Here is a 7,111-nt window from a genome sequence, read left to right as displayed (position 1 = left end):
AGCGGGAGACCTGAGGCGAACGGGATGTTTGGAGAATACTTTGAAGCAGCAGAGTGCGAGATAAGAGTTATTCTTCAATGTTATCAGAGCCCCAGACAGTGCGCCCACTCACCTGGCCGTTGGGTCTCCGAAGTCTTCCCACCCCACTTGCTAATAGCTAGAGATAATTTATGTTCGACCAGGGTCTTTGCGCCTTCCCAGCCTGTCTCCTCTTACACGCGAGCCTCTCGTGAAATCCGAAAGCTGAACTGGACGCACCGTGCCGCCTGCAGTTGCAGATCAGCATCCCGTTCTCCGAGGTTATAGGACAGCCGGCAGCACGAGAAGCCAGGGCTGGGACAGAGCTTATTGCTTTTAGTCAGGCACCATTTCTGTTTTATAGCGGGTCTTACACCACCCTGCTCCCCACAGCGTCTGGTACCTTTCACTGATGCATTCTGCAACAGCAGTCACATCTGGCCTGGGTTATGCAGGTCAGACTAGATCAGGGGTGGCCAACCTTTGGCTCCGGAGCCACATGCGGCTCTTCAGCCGTTAACATGTGGCTCCTTGTATAGGCACCGACTCCGGGGCTGGAGCTACAGGCGCCAACTTTCCAATGTGCCAGGGCGTGCTCACTACTCAACCCCTGGCTCTGCCACAGGCCCCGTCCCCTCCCCTGAGCCTGCCGTGCCCTCGCTCCTCCCCCTGCCCCTCCAGAGCCTCCTGCACGCCCCGAAACAGCTGATCAGGTGGGGGAGGGAGCGAGAGGCACTGATTGAAGGGGCTGCCAGTGGGCAAGAGGCACTGGGAGTGGGGTGGGGGGGAGAGAGCAGATGAGGGGCTGCTGACATATTACTGTGGCTCTTTGGCAACGTACATGGGTAAATTCTGGCTCCTTCTCAGGTTCAGGTTGGCCACCCCTGGACTAGATGATCACCAGAGTCTCTTCTGGCCTTGGACTCAATGAATCCAGCATGGCTGGTTCATGCTCTTGGTCTGGCCCTGGGGGAGAACCAGCTGTACATTTAGTTTGGACAGGGGGTTGGTTTTTTGAACAGGCACACTGCTCTGTGTTTGTCAGAGAAGGCGAGTAGAAGCAGCATGCCTGGCCCCTACAGCGGAAGGTGGGCAATAGTCTGTCTTAGCCCTTGAGAAAATGGTTCATTACCTTTATAGTGGCCCAGATTTTCTCTACCCCTCATTGCAGCTAGAAGACACAAGATGAGCACCCAAAGGAACTGCTTTACCCCCACGACAGAAGTGCCCTGTCAAGCTGAAGGCAGAGGCTGCTCATTGTCTCAGCCTTGGCAGTGCCCATGTTTAACCACACACAGTTAGACACCCCACCCTCAGGCCTCTCCTGCCCAGCAAGTCTCTGACAACTGCCTCTGCCAAGCACTTGCAGGTCTGGAGTGAAATCGGAGCCTGGAATTTGGAGTTGGACGAGTCCTCCTGGGTCAGTCTGCCCTTCTCCCAGGGCAGGATTTCAGAGACGTTCGCCACTGACCCAAAAGCCCCCCCTCCGTGTGTGAAAACCCGTGTCATGAATCTAGGCTAGAAACTCTTCAGCGAGCCCCTGGCTGGTTCTGAACCCACAGAGCAAAGACCCCCAAAACCCATCAGCTTAGCAGGAAAAGAGTGTTTATGACAGTGACACACACAGCAAATATTGGCCAAGGCTGAAGGGAGGGGAACTGCCCTGGCCCTAAGCCCTGTTCTCCGAAGGTGCATCGGCCACAGAGGCAGGTGTTCAGTGCGTGGGGAGAAAGGGGTATGCGGCGGCAGTGTCAAAGCCAGGAGAAGGGGGAGCACCGGAAGACAACGGGGGAATCACAAGGGATGCCTAGCAGAGACCAGTAAGGGCCTGAGGATTGGGCAGCAGCAAGGTGAAGAAAAGCGGGAGGAACTTCAGGCATCAGAACGCTGGCAAAGGCTCAGAGCATGCAACCAAGGGCTGGAAAGGAGAGAGTAGAGCTGGAGAAAACGGTGGTTAAGCCCAGGCAGTAACCGAGCAGTTAATAACTTTGGTCACCAAAGTAGTGGGTGCCGAGCATGCCTAGCCCCTCTTAGCCCCTATGCTCCCCAGGGGGTCTGCACTTGGCCTTCCACACCTCAGGAGTGCCAGCAGAACTGGGCACTGCAAGGCACCCAGCCAGCTGGATCAAATAGTGCTGTTCAGAGGCACCAGACAGTGGTACTGAAGCAGGAGGATTCAAATGCACCAGCAGCCAATGGCTCGGTGTCAGACAGCTATCGGACACTCCCTGCTAGTTCCAGACTGGGCACCCCAATACCAGAGGAGTGTTTAGGCTAATAAGCCAATTGTCCTTCAACAGCATTTTCTATCAAGACTCTCCAAGCCCTTTGCAAACACTAGTGAATACAAGCTCACAAACCACCTGTAGGTTAGGAAATAGTCTCCCTTTTATAGCTAGGGGAAACTGAGACAGCACTGTTAAATGGCTTGCCCGACGTCTCACAGCAAGTCCGTAGCAGAACAGAGCCCCCCGATTTCAAGTTCTGGTCCTGTACTTTAAACCCCAAGAACCTCGCTCTCCACAGAATAGCCAAGCCAGGTCCTGTGATGCTCAGGAAAGAACCCCTCCTGGAGTTTTGGAATTGCTAAAGCCAAGATAGCCCCCCAAAGACCCCTTCCCACCGTGAGAAGTGGCTTAGTCAGTCCTACTTGGCCCTCTAGCTTAGCTCGCTGCATTTAAATAACGCTGCTGGTGTGGAGACTGTAGCCCAAACTAAGAGTTGGTGCAAGCTAGGCTCCTCCCACTCAGCCCCTTGCACGCGCCGGTGACCCACGTGCAGGGGATCCTGAGCTGGTGTAACCCTCCTGCTAGGAGCCAAGGACGGTATACAAGTTAACCGCAGATACTGCCTCTCAAGTGGTGCACAGCAGCACCCTGGCCAAAACGCGGCTGGGGGCTCCTGGAAGCTGTGTCAGGAAACAGTGTGCCCGGCTCAGACAGACACCCACCCCCAGCAGTCTCCAGGCCCCAGAGCTGTGAAGAAGGCCCTGTCAATACTACGGCGAGAGGCTGGGCTATTGTGAAAGATGGCTCCGCTGGCATGGCTTTGCCCCATAGCTAATCACAGCAGGCCCCTGGAAGTATTTAAATCAAATTATGTCCCATCCACCCAGGACAAAGCCATGTCTGGAAGCAAAGACTGGGCCAGGCCATTGCAAAGACATCTGCTGATTCTCTACCCCCCGGGAGGCTCGCAGCCCCTCCTTGCTTCGGCAGGTGAGACACTGAGGCAGCCGCAAAGGAGCGGATCATGCTTCTCCTGCACTCACCAGCCTGGGAAGGGGAAACCCCAGGCTCCTGGCAGCCTAGACAATGGGTGGGGGAGGCCCCACATGGCAGACTGAATTAGCCCATCCTAGACAAAGGAGGGGGCAGCCCAAGAACAATGACAGTACGAAGCACCTTGACGCCCCTGTTTAATACTGCTTAACATCAGCAGGCATTTAAATGGGCTGAGAGATTAACGCTTCCTCAGCGCAGGGAGTCCACTGCGGGCACCCCCAGGACTCTCCATTCCCACCCTTGCAGGCAGATTTCATCCTGCTTGGGTAGTTCTCCCCCCGATCGGGGCACAGGTGCTGTTCCCACTCACCTGAGCCAGCCAGGGAAGCAGGGTCCCCCACTCTGAGAAGCAGAGACAGTCGGGCTACAGGGGAGAACGCCGTGGAAGTCTCTCAGCACCTGCCCTGCTCAGGACAATGTTCAGAGTATCATGTTCTACAAAGGATGTTTCCAAGAATTGGGATTTTTAAAATCCTGAGAAATTGGAAGGGGATCAAGCACAGATCAACACCCCTTTCCCCGCGCTGGTGCTTACAATTAAGAAGATTTATAGGTGCTTTTCAAGCCCCATCTGGTTTGTGATCTGGAGAAGAGGAGCTCAGCAGTAACCTTGGAAAGGGGCTGCTGCTTCCCACCCACAAGGCGTAGCAGCTAAGGCAGCAAAAATCTAGCAGCTTTGTAAGTGACTCTACAAACATGGCCTGGAAAATGACCCGGGCATCTCATCATCCAGGCAGTGGTGCTAGAGAACTCCGAGCTTCAGCAGTGAGATGGACCTAGCCACACGTTGCTCTGGGTTGTCAGAAATTTCATGCCTGGAGTAAGTCAACTTAACCCCCGGTGTAGTTGAAGCTAGGCTAGGCTGATGGAAGAATTCCTCCATCGACCTAGCTATGGTCTCTTGGAGAGGTGGATTAACTATATTGATGGAAAACCCGATTCCGCGGATGTAGGAAGCATCTATGCTATGGTGCTGCAGCTGTGCCCCTGCTGTGTAGATGTGGCCTGAGACACTGAGGCCTGAGAGGTTAAGTGACTTGACTGAGACTACACAGGAAGTCAGTGGCAGAGTGGGTAATACAACTCAGGTTCCCAACTTCCAATCCCATCTCTCACCCAGCGAGCCTCTCCAACTGTGTGTCTCCATAGCAACCCCCCTCCCCGTTTCAGAGCAGCATTTTAGCTGTTGACAGCGTAAGACAGCATTGGGGGCACTGATACGCACACGGCCTGCATTTGGAAAGGTGCGCTAGTGTACGTACAGCGCCTAGCACCCTGGAGTCCAGGTCTGTGACTAGGCTCTTTGATTTTTGTATTGCTGTAACATCTATCAATAATGGCCAATATCAAATCCTGCACTTTGGCCTTCTCTGAGGGAGCTGCCCGGCGAGCTCACCTTGAAGAACAATACAATGCTTCAGCAAACTCACCTTTCTAGCTTGGCACCACCTTCATGGCTTCATCTCAGATGACCCTTTGCGGGTCAGCGCAAGCGCCGCTCCTGTCCTCAGTCCCGCAGCAGATTTTGGGCCCGAGAGTGAGAATTATTCCACACGAGCCTGCTGAGCACCCTCCTTTGGGCATGGCCGGAGATCCAGTCGAGAGGCCACTGGGCCACTGCTATATGCAATTCAGGCCACAAACCACTTTGCTCTGGTAGACGGGCATTGCGAGGTGCTCTTAGCTTCTGAACCGGATTCACGGACAGCGACTATTCCTTAGTGCAGCTGCAAGGAGAGGGGGACGGGTGCCGGGTTCAGATTACCCACTAGGCCCAGCTTCCTTGTTGACTTGTCCCTCTGTGGCAAGATCTCCAGCAATTCTAGGGGGCCTAGTGTCATTTAGTGACCACCACCCGGCAAAGGCGAGGGTCTGTGGGTGCAGAATAGTTGGGGTATTTTGTATGATTTATTAGACTTGTATTTCAATATAAACGCACTCTAAAAATAGTCTCCCTCTAGCCTCTAAAAGGCATAAATGAGCCATGAAATCATGTAACCCTTTGAAGTCAAAAGCAGACACGATCATGCACACACGATGGGGAGGTGAGATTGGACTGTAGCCAGAGTGGGTCACAGAAATCTCCTGGTATTTGGAACTTGTCCCATAATGCAAGGAAGGGACCAAGAGAACCATATTCTCCCCAATGGCCCTTGGGGGTATGTCAGTCACACAGGCGGCTAGAGGAGGGGTCCTGGAACCGTGGGCAGCTCCCAAAGCATCCATGCAGGGAGCTCCAGACTAGCCAGCGAGCTGTGCCAAGTACAGCAGGGAATACAGACATGCAGCCCTGCCTATGGGGTACAGTCTTTTGATAGCCTGTAGGCAGCAGCCCACCTCTGGTCCTGTGGAAATAATCAAAGGCTGCTATTCAGTCTGACATTCAAATCCAGTGCCGGCCCATGGCACTTCAGCAGCCAGAGTCGTTAGCTGCTAGCCCAGTTAATGCAGCAGGAGAGCAGTTACCCAACCCACGCTCCAACCTGGGCCCCCCAGCAGGCAGGACTGTGGAGAAGTCAGCACACAGGTAGAGCACTATGGAATGTTCAACCCAGGCACGGCTATGGGAGGGGAAAAAATCCCCATCCCAATTTCTAGGGCCTTGGAGATACCCAGGATTCCCAAAGTCAGGAGCTTCCCATCCTGTCCCAATCTTCCAAGGCACGGCCACACCCTTGGTTACACTATCCATTCACAACAGCACGGAGAACAGAGTAATAGACGTCCTAGAGCTTTGGCAGAGGGTTACAGAGCTCCATAAACCTATGCCGTGCATTAGGCTCCTGCTCTCGAGAGCGAAGCCGTGTCATTAACCTGTAAAAAAGCATCCCCTTTGCTATCAGCAATGGATTGCTGAGAGCAGATGGGAGCAGTCGGCTCAGAAAGTGCGTCGCTTTGTGCAAGATTTCAGGTTGCTAGGAGTAGGGGGCACTTTTTGCCCTCAATGTGTTGCAGGAGAAGCTGTCCGAGCTCGCTGGAACTGCATTCCCTGTACAGAATTTTGTCACTGGACTTTTCCTACAGCTCAGCAATTCTTGTGCAAGCATGAGGGACGGGGGAATTCACCTAGCCATGCAAAACAGTTACGAACAGTGCAGCCAAATCAGGCCACTTGAGGAGCAAAAGGCAGGCTCTGAAGAAAGACAGTAGTTACGATCACCCTTCTTTGGGTTTTTGTTTTAAATCCACACTTAACTCCACTGTTGACAGAGGTGAGACAGAGATAAGGTTTTAACTGCTCTGCGTCAGCCAGATAAGCAGTAGCCTGTGCATTGTTGGAGACTTGATACAGGGGCCTATCTAGCAGAGGGCACTGGAAATACAAGATTGAGGATGATGAAACCTTGTCTGCCAGATACTTGACAGGCACCACAGTGCTCAGCAGTAGTTAATGAGTCAGTGGACGAGGTCATAAAGATCAGCCCAGCGTCTCCCTTTCCAAACAAAGACAGCTGATTCCATTCAGCACTTGTTGCCCTATCTCGGTGGGCTTTGCCTCGGTATACCTGCTTCTGCTCCAGGCTCATGGTGCTTCAGAGCAGAGACAGGTTAGACACCTGTAGCTGTGTCTTGGAGGGGATCAGCCACGCTTGTCCAATGCAACGGGCAGGCTCAAAGCATCTGGAATGGCCATAAAAAAAAAAAAGACAAGTTCATATGCCACTAAAATTCATTCAGCTCTCTACTCCCCCGTGGATGAGGAGTGTGGGAGGGGAAACAGACCCACTAAAGGTCTACTAAGTGGGGGGGTTCTGTTCCCTAGAGCTGACACTGTTACCCCAGTTTGTCCCAAGCTCCCAAAAGATTTC

This window comes from Malaclemys terrapin, chromosome 14 (genome assembly GCF_027887155.1).
Source record: "Malaclemys terrapin pileata isolate rMalTer1 chromosome 14, rMalTer1.hap1, whole genome shotgun sequence".
Classification (NCBI taxonomy): domain Eukaryota; kingdom Metazoa; phylum Chordata; order Testudines; family Emydidae; genus Malaclemys; species Malaclemys terrapin.
This window is presented reverse-complemented; position numbering follows the sequence as displayed.